The sequence below is a fragment of the Macaca thibetana genome, chromosome 16 (assembly GCF_024542745.1).
Source record: "Macaca thibetana thibetana isolate TM-01 chromosome 16, ASM2454274v1, whole genome shotgun sequence".
Taxonomy (NCBI): Eukaryota; Metazoa; Chordata; class Mammalia; order Primates; family Cercopithecidae; genus Macaca; species Macaca thibetana.
In genome coordinates, this window is record NC_065593.1 from 2,918,381 (window position 1) to 2,932,386 (window position 14,006).

Here is a 14,006-nt window from a genome sequence, read left to right on the forward strand (position 1 = left end):
AGGTCTGCTGTCCTGTGGGTGAGAACAGGGTGCCACCCACCTGCTGAGAGGCAGACGGTGCCAGGTCACGGCCATGGGCACCTGTCTCCTGGCTCTGCAGAGAGCAGTCACGGGGTCACTCCCTCCCCATGTTACCTTCTTGCTGTTCTTATATTTTGGCCAGTCTCCAAGCATCTTCAGTCACTTGTCAGTGGTTTTATTTCCTGACCTCCTTGCTATCAGTAAGCCAGGATGAAGTTAGCAGAGCTGTCTGGCCTCTGGTAGCGGCCCATGGATGCTGGGTCCTGGACTCCAGGAACTGGAACAAGCCAGGAAAGGGCAGACCCTGGGAGGCTGAGACCCTCTGATAGAATGGGCACCAGTTGCTTGGTCCCCTGATGCCAGGAGTCAGCATTCTCAGACCACAAAAACCCTGTATTTTGGTTGTTTCCAAACCTTCAGCTGGGGTCCTGGAACAAGAAGACAGTAAGGCAGTGACTTCTGAGCAAGACTGTGGTTCTTGGTTCGGGTTTTGGTTGAACCACCACGGGGCAGAGTCTTGGGTTCAGGTGGAGCAGGAACTGCCATTTCTCCCAGTGACAACGTGTCACTCCCAGTCACCACCACCTCGGCCCACAGGCCACCCCCTCTGCCTCGCCCACCAGCCCTGGTTCCCTATCCCTGGGGCAGCCTCCCACGCAGCAGGCACAGGCTCTTATCTTCACCTCCAGGGCACTGACAGGAGCCAGCTTCGTCTCACTGTAAGTCAACTCAGACAGAGCTGAGGACCTGCCCAGGCCAGGAGCCATCCCCCTTCCTAAGGGGTCCTTAGAGCTCCCATCTGCCCTAAGTCTCAGCCTGGAGGAAGGCACAGGGAAGGAAGGCAAGGACTTCCCTGTGGAGCTGGGCACCTGGTCCTCGTGAGGCACCAGGACCCTGGAAAATGCGAGCTCGAGACTGGCCTGGAGGGGACCACTCGGGGCCCATGAGGGGCCTCAGGCTGCACAATGGGAATGCCCCTCCTGGGCTAGAGGCCGCACCCTCCGTGGGAGCTGAGAAAGTCCAGTCCTGAGACAGGATGGGTGCCGCCTAGGGTGGGTTGCTGAGCCCTGACCAACAGCAGTGCCTTGGGATTGATGGCATCACCCACCATTGTCCAGGAAGCATGCACTGAGAGCTGCCCAGTGCCCTGAGGACACACCTGGAGCCCTTCGCACCTGACACTCCCCACGGGCTTTGCAGGGTCTGACCTCCTAGCGTGCACCTGCCTCCCTGCACGCTGGCCACTGACCCTGCCTGTTCCCCATCTTCCCCCATCCTGTCTGGCCCAGAGCCTGTGGCCCTCTCTCTGGCCACTCTGGCCTTTCTGTGACCCTCTTCCTGCCAGAGCCTAGGCATGAGACTCCCAGGTCTTTCCCTGGGCTGCCAAGCATGCTGGGGAGAAACCTGGGTTTCTCTGCAGGCAGTAGGGACTAGACCCACCACTCCACCTCCAGCCAAAGCTGGTCTCAGGGCAGTCAGCCTTCATCCCTCAGCCTCCTCCCAGCCACTGCAGTAGCTGGGACATGGAGTGCCTGGCTGTCCTACCTGTGCTGACTCAGCACCCCCATCCACCCTGCGTGCTGCTGACAGCTAGCAGGAACCAGAGTCTCTGGAGGGCCACGCAGAGCCTTGGGGACTGACCAAGTCCCCCCACTGAGGGGTCCCAGGTGTGCCACTGTTCCTTGCCCACCCCATCTGTTGTCTTCCCAAGGCTGGCAGCTCCACCCTGGGCTGGCTTGGTTGAGGTGCATCCCAGAAGTGGCAGGTCTCAGGGGCTCACCCCGCCCCCCTCCAACAGGCTCCTCCCTCTCTCCATCCTGTGAGTCCTGAGGGGCCAGCTTCTGGCTGGGCTCCACTTACCATGCCCAGATCCCTTCCCAGCACCACTCCCCGGCCTTCAGCTGCATGCTCTGTTGCCCCCCTGGCCTCACCATGAGATGCCCAGGCCAGGCCCTACCCTTCTTCTCCCCCAGCCTCTCAGGGTCACTGCCATTGATGTCCCCATACCCCTCCCTATAGGATGCCTCAGCTGGGCCCCCTGAGCCCTCAGAGACCTGCTACATAATAGCCCACAGGCCAGGGGTCCCCTAGCCTGTGGCTACCACCCCCAGATCTCACCAGCACAGCCCCCAAGGGGACAGGGCCAGGCCCATAGGCTGTCCCCTCTTCTCCTGCTGATGTGAGGACCTAAGTGCTGAGAGCCCAGGGGTCAGACCCAGCCCCCTCTCTGTCCCACCCACTCTTCTGAGCTCCCTAGATGGGCCTCAAGGCTCTGCTCTAACCCCGACCACCGACTGGACCTGCAGGAGAGGCAGGGAGGAGTTCTGACCCTGGAGAGAAGGTTGGCACGAGCCGGGGAGACATATACTGCCTCAGAGAATCTTTCTAAAAACAAAACCTGTCCCTGAGGTGAGACCGATGTGTCAGGGGACAGAGGACTCACCACACAATCCCGAGGCAATCGGTGAATTTCCAGATGTCAACATGCTTGTGCTCCATGTCCACTGCTGACCCAGCTCCCGTGCCTGTGACCCAGAGGGGGTCAGGGAGATGGGGGCAAGATGAGGCACTTGGGGTCCCAAGGGCATGGACAGCCTGTCCCGGCCCTGTGATCTTAGGGAGCCCAGGAGCCTTTGACCAGGCACAGTGAGGGAGACAAGGTCCCACCTCCCTCGAGGGAGTGGCCCTACCTGTACCTGCTCATACTTGTCAATAATGTCCCCTCACCCATGCACATGCGGGGTATCCATGACCTCATCCATCACCATCCCACAAGACCAAGTCATCCAATGGTTCTGCTGTACCCGAATGCTCCAGACAACACCCAAACTACTCCTGCCACACCCCTAGACACCCTCCGGCCCAAGGAGCCCCATTCTACCACCCCTTCCAGGTGACAGGGGGCCAGACCCAGTGACCCCACCCCTTCCTCAGTCTCTGGAGTCCTTGCATCCCACCTGGGGTGGGCTCCTTCCTGAAGACTTGAGCACAGGACAACCTGGAAAGAGAGGCCTATTGTCCGCAAGTGCTCTCAGATCGATACACACCTGCCCCGGCAGGGCAAACGGCATCCACCTGCTGAGCATCAAGGGCTCACGATGAGCTATTCCGGGCAACTGGAGGCAGATGTGGTCAGGAGCGGAGATCTGTATAGGATCAATCTCCATGAAGATGCCCAGTTTTCTGTAGGAAGCAAGATAACTGGTGACTGCTCCGTCCTACTCCAATTCTCACACACTCTGGCCAGGGAAGCTGCTTCAGGAACAATGCTAGCCAAGCCAGGAGGCTGTTTGGTTTGGGGAAAATCGTCTATTGCATCCAAAGCAGCCTCTGTGCTCATGGAGAGCCTGTCTCAGGTGGAAGGACGGTGGACTGTACAATTCCCAGCTGTCAATACAGGAGGGGGCTTCAATCTCCCAGGTCACCAAGAAAGAACAAGAGAACTCTGGGGCCTTGGTCCCAGAGAACACCCAGGGGGACCATCCCCCCAGGAGCGCTTGGGGCGAAGGAAGGGCAACGCCTCCAGGGGATCAGACCGAGGAAGGGCTGCTCGGGGAAGGTCCCAGTCCCCAAGCCCCTTTGACCAGGAGGGACAGTCATCACCCTCCAGGCAGCCCTCCAGAGCTCCTTCATTTTCCACAACTGCCCAAGGGCAGAGGGCTCCCCACCCTACTCCTAGACGAAGGACCCCATGTGTCCAGTGGGGCCCACAGGGACCATCAGTGACCACACCTGAAGTCTGAACTCTTGGTGAGACCTCCTTCCACCTTAAGGCACAGAATTGGACTGAGAACCCCCGCCTCCCCACCACCCACAGGGCCTCCATTTTAGTGCCTCTTCCGGGGCCAGTCTCTGCCCCACTGAAGTCCAGAACCCCAGGGAGATTTGGAATCCAGGGCAGGGAGGCCGCAGAGGTCAGGGCTTGAGCCCAGCACAGCCCAGGGCAGGGCTGAGAGCACATCCCAGGCTCACATCTGGGTCCCTGGGCCAGTATCGGCTCCTCTGACCCTAGACAGCTCACTTGTCAAACGGGTACATTTGGGGACAGCACCCACCCCACAGAGTTGCTGTGAGGATGCAGGAAACAACCGTCTACACAGTCAGTGCAGAATGGGCACCTGGTGAGTGCTCAGGGATGGCCCTCCTCAGCACCTGCCCAGAGGACAGCACTGCCCACCAGGTAGCGACTGTCCCACGTCAGCAGGGAGGGAACACAGCAGGTCACACTCACCTGAGTCTGCTGATCCAGCTGTGCCTCTCACTCAGGAAAGCCTCCTCTGCACAGAACCAGATACCACTGTGTGTCTTGTCTCCAAGAGCTCCAGACACAGAGAGGGCAGGCAAGTAGACAGGCGGGTACTCAGCACCAGTGACATTGTGGAATCATGGCACCCATTACAGAGGGCTCTTGCCTGGGTCAGCAGGGTGCAGAGTCAGCATCCTTCCGTCCCTGAAGTTACAACATGGGTGTGTGCAGTGTGTTTGTGCAGGTGAGCGTGCACATGTATGTGAGTGCATTAATGTGTGGATGCATGTGTCACTGCTCTGGCCAGACCTGGCTGCCCAACTCCTATATGCACCCAGATCCTTGTCACTGTCACCACCCCCAGGTCCTGTAGCTAGCATCAGAACATCTATGTGTCCTCCCCAATCGCAGACATCCCCATCTGGGGCAGTCCTGGGGGTGCAGGTGGGGGATGGGTGGCTGACAGTTGAGGGCAGAGGGTGTGCCCCTTCCTTAGCAGGGGACTTGGCTAGGGTGTAACGTGCTAGGTCTGTGTGGCAGGGCCGGATTCCATACACCTCCTCACCTCCTCCTCCCAGTAACCCTCTGGGGTGCCATGACTCCTCCCTGCTATGGACGGAGGAAAGTGATTGATCTGCTGGAGACATGAAACTACATGATCATTTATTCCACAATAAACTGGAGGGTCAAAACAGGCAAGAGTAGGTCAAGGTCTTTTAAAAGCCATACCTGAAAGGTTTCCAATAACAGTTGATTTGGTGGTAACTCAGTCACACAAACAACCACAACAAAAGACACAACTATCAGAGATTTTCAGGATCGCCTCAAAAACACCATCTAACATTAGGGAGTTCAAAAAGGCATGAAGTTTCAGAAATCAAACTTTATTTAAATGTCATTTGCATAAACTGGTAATTTAACAGTATGAATAAATCCTAGGGCAGAAGACAGATTAGAAACCCCGGGGCACAAGTGCTGAGTTTGGAAGATTTGATGCTGTACCCTTTGAAGCCCCCACCTAGTCCCCATACCCCTTGCCTGCCTGTTAAGAAGAGCCTGTCCCAGGGAGCAAATCAGGGGCAAATAGCCCAGAAGCCCAGTAGCGGAGAGACCTCCATGCCTGGAGGAGGAGTCCACCTCTGGGAGCAGGAGGAGCTGTTGGAACTCTTTCTCGCAGGCTTCTTTTCCTGCTCTCAAGCACCTCCAGCTTGCAGATAGACAGCCCCAGCACCAGCAGAGTGAAAAGGTCCTGATGCAGCAGGGCTGTGGCTCTGGTAAATAAAAGAAGCCTCTCTTTAGTGAGGTAGAGGAACCCAGGCTTAACACCCTGGCCTCTGACACCAAGGCTCGCACCATGCCCAGGACTAGGGGCAGCTTGGGAGCTGCTGGCTGGAGCCTTGCTCGCAATCTCCTCTCTGCCACGTCTATCTCCAGCTACACTCTCAGCTTCAGAGTTGAAGCCAGTGGCTATAGCAGGTGGCATGAGGTCTGGTAGCTCCTCGCTTGGCTGGTCCTTTGCTGTACCGGTGCAGGGCCCGGAGGGCTCTGGAGCTACCTCTAGCTGCAGTGCTGCCTCTCGATGGGGCCCTCCCCATGCTGTGGACTCTGGCTCCATAGTGGGCACTGGAAGTTCCTCTCTCTCTGCACGTGCGGCAAGAACTGAAAAAGGAGAAAGGGTCACTGACCAGCTTTTCTGTGTCTGAGCCCCAGAGTTCAACTCTTTGCTGACAGACCCCCACTGACCAGACCACTGAGCAGTGCTGCTAAGAGTCCCCTAGCAATGGCCCCTCTCAGTCCACAGACCCCTCCCTCCCCTCATCAGCACCGACAGGTGACTGAGAGTCTTCTCAGGACTGGACCCCAACTCCAGGACACAGGAAGGGGCAGTTGGTCCCAGGCTCCAGGTGCCAAGCTTCATGCTTGCACCACAAGGTCCTCTGGGCCCATCTCAAAGGGGGCAGTGATGTGGCCTATCCCTGAGCCACACAGCCAGAGGAGCAGGAGGGTGTTTGTCAACCCAGGCACCCCACTCTGCTGGGTCTCCCAGGGTCCTTCCCATGGAGGCCAGATCCAGAGACACAGCACAGAGAGGCCACAGGGTGACCGGCCCAGAACCCTTGAGACTAGGCTGGGGATGACACAAGGACTCTCCCCAGACAGCTAGTTTCTTGGTACTTCATTTCTCACCGGCTACCCTTCCTCCACCAGGAATCCCGCTCACGCAGAGTCAATGAGGAGAGGAAGATGGTCACAGAATCCGTGGAAAGAAAGAAAGCAAAAGATGGGTGGGGAGAACAGTTGGGAGTGTAGCGTTGTAAGGGTCCTACACTATACAGATTATTTGAGGGCTGGCTGTGATTAATTAAAGGTGTGTCTTGTAGACAACCATTACTCTCAAACACAGTGTATATAAATACATATATATAGAGAGAGAGAGAGAGAGAGAGAGAGTCTTGCTCCGTCACCCAGGCTGAAGTGCAGTGGCCCAAACACAGCTCACTACAGCTTTGACTTCCCAGGCTCAAGCAATCCTCCCACCTCAGCCTCCTGAGTAGCTGGGACTACATGTGTGGGCCCCTATGCCTGGCTGCTTTTGAAATGGTTTCTTGCAGAGATGGGATCTCGCTGTGCTATCCGGGCTGGTCTGGACCTCCTGCTCCCAAGCAATCCTCCAGCTTTGGCCTCTCAAAGTGTTGGGATTACAGGCATGAGCCACTGCACTCGGCTTACACATGTTTTTAAGAGGCATAAATATGAAGGTCAGTGTTGCCATGAAGTCAGGCAGGGGTTGGCAAACTAAGGCCCACAATCCACATGAAGCCCCACTCCTGTTGTGGTGAATAAAGGTTTATTGCAGCCACAGATCCTCCGTTGTGTTCACTTCTTGTCTGTGACTGCTTTGGGGCTGCAGTGGCAGAGCTGAGTAATTGTTGAGTATGTGCAACAAAGACCGCAGGGTCCACGAAGCTCAAGACGCTTACTAGCAGGTCCTTTTCAGAAAAATCTTGCTGAACCCTGGGGAAAGGGCAGGTGGCAGCAGGAAGGCCATCGTGGAGGCTGGTACAGTAATCCAGGAGAAAAATGATGGGAGCTCAGATCAAAGTGGTCACGACAAATAGCTGGAATCAGGATATGTTTTGGGGGTAGGACCAACAACACATGGATAAAATGGACAGTATTTAGGTATTTAGAATTTCAGATTTTCTTTCTGCCAAAGGATCCCTTTTCTTAAAAAAAAATTATACAAAAGACCAATTAAAAAACTGACCAAAAAGCATGTCAACAAGATTGTGTGATTGAAGCTGGGGTTGAGCCTGGGTACCTTGTGTTTTCAGCACCCCTAAACAGCCCGGCTGTTCCAGAGGCACCCTACAGAGCCCCTTGGGTTCAGACGAACAGAACTTGAAACCACAGATCAGAAGGAATAGAAATCTGCGCATCTTTCACACAAGCCGTAACATTCTAAGCCGCATCTTTGCAGCACACTGACGTGGGGCTACTTCACGCACAGCCAGCAAGTGATTGCACCAGTGCCGGGATTTGTGTCCACCCTGTTATAAGAAGGCAGCTGCCTGCGTGAGGCATGGCGGTGAGGAAACAATGCCACCCAGATCTCACCATTGGCTGTGTGGACTGGCTGTACCATGGGCCAGACGCATGTCTTGGGCAGACACTTTTTAGATGCCAATTTGCCTGTAGACAAAGATGACGCAGAGGTGGCCTCGGGGAGGGTCTGTGTGATGGGTTGAATTTGTCCCCTGAAATTCCTGTGTTGATGTCCTTAGCCCCAGTGCCTAAGAATGTGATCTTATTTGGAGATAGCATCTTACAGAAATAAGCTAAAATCAAAAATGAGTTCAGTAGGGGGTGCCCAATTCAATATGACTGATGTCCTTATAAAAAGGGCAAATTTAGACACAGAGACACGCATAGAGGGAAGACGAGGTAAAGAGACACAGGGAAGGCCACCTACATGCCAGGAGAGAGGCCTGGAACAGAGCCTTCCTGGACCGCCCTGGAAAGGGGCCTTCCCTGCCGACCGACACCTTGCTCTTGGACCTACAGCCTGCAGGACTGCGAGACAGCGAGATTCTGTTGCTGAAGCTGCCCAGTCTGTGGTACTTTAAGGGAGCCCTAGCAAACCAACGCAGCCTGGTAGCCCACAGATGGTGAAAAGATGGAAAGAGCAATGGAGACCCAGGCTTCCTGTCTACACCTCCCAAAGTGCGCTACGGGATCCTTTGCTGGGCGTAGGTTTGCAAGATAATTTTGGTGGGGGTGGCGGGTGGGCGAGGGTGCATAATTTCAGTGGACATTATCATGTGTTTATCTTACTGTGTAAACGCTTGTAAGAATAGTTAACCAACTTAAGGTTTATATGCTACTCAAAATACAAGTTTAAATGCTAATAAAAATGGATGCAATGAACATACTGCCTTGCTGTGGTCCAGGGAATCTCGATCTTTCAGAGAGACTTGCAGCTTTGAGCAGGAGCTGCCCTCTCCTTGCTGCCTACTGCACGCCCCCACAACACACACACATGCACACACACATACCTTTGCACACAGCTGGACAGAGGTACACTGTGCTTCATGCCCTCATTAAGGAGGCATGGAAGGGAATGTGTGGCTGTTAGGAAATGAAGACGGCTTAGGACCCTGGTTTCCTGGGTGTTTGCACAGGCACCCTCTCTGCAGACCGTTCTTTGGTCTCTTTCTCATCTTAGTGAAAGGAGAAGAGAGCCCCAGTGGGTACCCGGCTACTTCGGGCCTAAGCCTAGGTCACAAGCTTCCTCGGGAGCCTAATGAGATGGGGGCACCACTGGTTCTCCCAAACCGAGGGTGCAGTGTTTAGTGGAGTAGTGAGCCCAAGAAGATGATAGATGGGAAGACTCGGTTCATTAGATACAACCAAAATCCATTGAGGAAGGGCAGTCACCAAAGGTTTTATTCTCCAGGAGGAGGGGCTCTCGGGGGCTGTGAGCAGCTGGCAGGAGGACTTTATGGCACATGTGGTTAGGTGATGGCGACCTACAGCTGCACTGGAAACTGGGACCCAGAGTGCCCCAACCTCCTGCTCTGTCTCTCTCTGCCTCCTTCCCTTTCTCCCTCTCTGGCTTCTCTGTCTCTCTTGTCATCTCTTGCCCCTTTCCCCATCTCTCTTTCTCTCTCTCTGCTCTCTCCATCCTCCTCTCCCTCTCAGTCTGTTTCTCCCCATCTCTCTCTACCCGTCTTTTGCTTTCCACCTTTCTCTTCCCTCTCACCATCTCTCTTCTCTCTTTCTCTCTCCCTCTTCCTCTCCCTTCTCACCCTCATTCATGCTTCCTGGCCCCCATCCTACACTGCTGCTAAGGCAATGCCAAGGCTGCTATCCTGTTACAGTGTCCCCACTTCCAGCATCTACACATCAGAAGATGCTCACCGTCATTAGTCATTAGGGAAATGCAAATCAAAACCACAATGAGTTATCATTTAAAACTCATTAGGATGCTATTATGAAACAAATGGAAAATAGCCAGTGTTGGAGATGTGAAGGAACTGGAACCCTCACGCATTGCTCATGGGAATGTATAATGCAGTGGCCCATGGAATGTATAATGTGGAAAAGTTTGGCAGTTCCTCAAAAAGTCAAACGTAAAACTGCCATATGACCCAGTAATTCCACTCCTAAGTAGATGTCCAAAACTCCTGACAGCAGGGTTGCAAACAGGTGTTTGAACTCAGGAATGGAAAACCAAACATCATATGTTCTCACTGATATGTGGGAGCTAAGTTGTGAGGATGCAACGGCATAAGAATGATACAATGGACATTGGGGACTTGCGGGGAAGAGTGGGAGGAGGGCGAGGGATAAAAGACAACAAATATGGTGCAGTGTATACTGCTCGGGTGATGGGTGCACCAAAAATCTCAGAAATCACCACTAAAGAACTTACTCATGTAACCAAATACCACCTATACCCCAATAACTTATCGAAAAATAAAATACTTTTTTTTTTAAAAGCCAGATACTTGTGTCCCAACATCAACAGCAGCATATTCACAACAGCCAAAAGGTAGAAACAGCCCAATTGTTCATCAACAGATGAATAAATGAGCAACATATATGTGCACAGGGGGATACTATTCAGTTATTAAAATGAATGGAATACTTACACATCCTACAAATATGGATGAACTTTCAAGATTTGCAACTCAAATCTAATGAATAAATAGGACCAAACATAGTGGCTAATGCCCATAATGCCAGGACTTTGGGAGGCTGAGGTAGGAGGATCACTTGAGCCCCGCAGTTTGAGATCAGCCTGGGCAACATAGCAAGATCCCATCCGTACAAAAAAGAATTGTTTAAATGCCAGGCATGGTGGTGTGGGCCTGTTTCCTCAGCTACTGGCAGGGCAGTGGAGGGAGTCTTGCTTGGGCTCAGAAGGTTGAGGCTGCAGTGAGCTAAGATACCACCACTGCAATCCAACATGGGGAAGAGAATAAGATCCCTCTCTAAACATAAAAATTATTAAAATAACACATAAAATGGCTGGGCACAGTGGCTCACACCTGTAATCTCAGCACTTTGGGAGGCTGAAGCAGGTGGATCACAAGGTCAAGAAATCAAGACCATCCTGGCCAGCATGGTGAAACTCTGTCTCTACTAAAAATACAAAAATTAGCTGGGTGTGGTGGCTCACACCTGTAGCCCTAGCAACTCAGGAGGCTCAGGCAGGAGAATTGCTTGAACCTGGGAGGCAGAGGTTGTAGTGAGCTGAGATCATGCCACTGCACTCCAGCCTGGCAACAGAGCAAGACTCTGTCTCAAATAAAAACAAAAACAAGTAAGTGTGTGTCTGTGCCCATGCCTTCGAGCATGTGCATGTCAGCATGCATAGCTGTGTGTTGTGTCTGGCTGAGCAGGCACACATGCATGCGTTTTTAGTGTTGGATGCTGGGGCAGTCAGGGTTTGAGTCACTCACAGTCAGCACCCACTCCTCACTTCCTCATGCCAGGTTCCTACAATTCCCCACAAGAAGCATGTAGGGCCCAAGCACCCCCTGCCCCCTTTGAACCCTAAGCACATGCACGAGAGGGTGAGGGTGGCCGACTGCAGGGCCCAGGCTTGGAGGACCCTGGAGCCGACTCCTGGTGCACGTGCCACAACTACCAGCCTGCCCTGGCCTGGCTCCTAAGAAACACTTGCCCTTGGCCAGCTGGAGAGCTGTTGATTTGGGACACAGCCCCACAGCCATCACCACTTTATCCCACCCCCAAATACTTCCTAAGGCCATTTGTTAAGGAGACGGCACAGGCAGCCTGCTCTGATGGCTTCCTAGACACAGTCTCCGGGGACAGGAAGCCCATCTGGCCTCCTTCCTATAAGGTGGCTGGGGAGGCTGGGGGTGGGCATTGGGGATGAAGGATAGATTGGGGCAGTTTGGGCATGTTGGGGTGATCAGACTCAACGCCAGGCTGTGGAAGCTGCAAAGTCCGGTGGAGTCAAAGGAATGAGAAATAACAAGAGAGAAAGTGGGACCATGGGGCCAACGCTAGTATGGAGGCTGCGAAGGCCTCAAGCTCTGGGAGCCCAGGCTATTTATTGGTGTTCAAACAAACAGGTGGTGAGGATGTGGGGGTTTAAAGGAAGCAACGTATCAAGTGAGTGAGCTACAGCTGTGATGGTGCAGCATATTCTTTGAAATATGCTTGAGATAATGGGAATGCTAGAAGTAAGGAGCCAGCAAGTCTAGCAGACATGCAAACCCTACCTCAGCTTCTCTCCCAACACTCAGCTTTTCTCCCAACAGGGCCGAGTAAGCAGCAGGAAGTTTCAGAGCCTTAGGACCAGAGGGGCCCCAGTGCCCCTTGGTCAGGATGCTGAGCCCAGAGAGGGCAAGATCCTGACTTGAGGTCACAGAGCAGCAATCCCTGGCAGAACTAGCATTCCTTTTGGAGAAATTCAGAATGTATGGTCCCAGGAGTCATTCATTTACTCATGCATTCATTCGGCAATTACGTATTGAGCATCTACTATATGCCAGATCCACTTCTAGCCCCAGCATACAGCAGTGGACAAGACAAACGAATCCCCACCTCAAGGAGCTGATGCTCTGGTCACAGAGACAGAAAACAAGTGAAGAAGATCACATCACATGATGCTAAAGGCTAGCAAATAAAATTACACCACATGGAAGGCTGGAGTCACTCTGTCCAAATGGTGGCCACTAGCCCCATGTGGCTATTTGAGTTTCAAGCAATTAAGAGTAATTGAAAATTAAGAGTTTAGCAGAGCTGCAGCCACGCTTGGAGCTTGCAGACACCAGGTCACTATCACCACTACCACGCTCCCATCCCCGCCATGGCCAGGGGCATGCTTGGTCCCCCCTGGCAGTGTCTCCACTGCAGCACCGTGGTGATGGCCACCAAGATTGACAAAGAGGCTTGCCGGGAGGCCTACAACCTAGCACAAGACGACAGATTGGCCGTCATCTGGGTGACTTTTAAATATGATGGCTCCATCATCGTCCCTGTCAGGCAAGGAGCAGAATACCAGCACTTCATCCTGCAGCGTACAGACGAGGTCTGGTTGCTTGCCTTCGTGTGTGTCACCACAGGGGATGCCACGAGCAGGAGGTCCATGTTTGCCCTCATCAGGTAGATTGGCAAGAACGTCAAGACCCCAGTGAAGGAGATCATACAGGATTTCGCTAAGGAGTTTGTGATCAGTGATCAGAAGGAGGTGGAGGGAGATTTAATGGAGAGGAAACAGAAGAAGACTGAGGGAGCCAATCGTGATGCCCAGGTGGAGTAACCCCAGCTTCCCCACTGCCCCTTGCCAAAGTCATCTGCCTGCTCCCCAGGGGAGGGGACCTCCGGCCTCAGCTACCAACCCACCAGCCCAACAGGGAGAAAAGAAGCCATGAGAGGCACCATCCACCACCCTGTGTCCACAGCCCCTATCTTCCTGCTTCCCTTACAACACTGCTGTGTCCTATCTCATGAAGCTCATGGAACCCCTTTCTTTGATCTTTTCTTTTCTCACCCTTTCTTTTGTTCTAAAGAAAAATCATTTTGATGCAAGGTCCTGCCTGTCATCAGATCCGAGGTGCCTCCTGCAGTAATCCCTTTTTCTAGCATTTCTCTTATATGTAAAGAGGCTGCCTAGTGGGATCTGCGTGACCTCATGTTGCTTCCGGAGCCTGGGTTTGTTTTGCCATCTCAGTTTTTTTTGGTCCCCCTTCCTGTTTACCACTGAGGGGCAGCTGGGCCAGAAGTGACACCCAGTGACTACAGCCTTCAAAAGCACACAAGTCCATTCCTGTAGTCAGGCCCAGACCTCCTGGAATCTGCCCCGGGCTTCCTCATCCCACCTTCATCCAGAGTTGCCTAAGTTGCATCTCCGGCAAAGGCAGGATTGCTCAGTGGTAAGAAGGTTACGTCTGGCTCTGACCGAATAAGAGATAAAATTTGCCTTAAAATTCGCCTGGCTGGGTGGATCACCTGAGGTCAGGAGTTCAAGACCATCCTGACCAACATGGTGAAATCCCGTCTCTACTAAAAATACAAAAATTAGCGGGACGTGGTGGCAGGTGCCTGTAATCCTAGCCACTCAGGAGGCTGAGGCAGGAGAACTGCTAGAACCCAAGAGGCAGATGTTGCAGTGAGCAGAGATTGCAGCATTGCATTCCAGCCTGGGGGACAGAGAGAGACTCTGTCTGAAGAAAAAAAAAAAAAAAAAAAAAAAAAAACT

At 53.3% G+C, this 14,006-nt stretch overlaps 2 pseudogenes; both read left to right on the forward strand.

The window, feature by feature from the left end:
• Window positions 1-14,006, forward strand: part of LOC126939050 (uncharacterized) — a 174,427-nt pseudogene that overhangs the window by 26,522 nt on the left and 133,899 nt on the right.
• On the forward strand, window positions 11,713-13,709 carry LOC126939062 (coactosin-like protein; annotated as a pseudogene).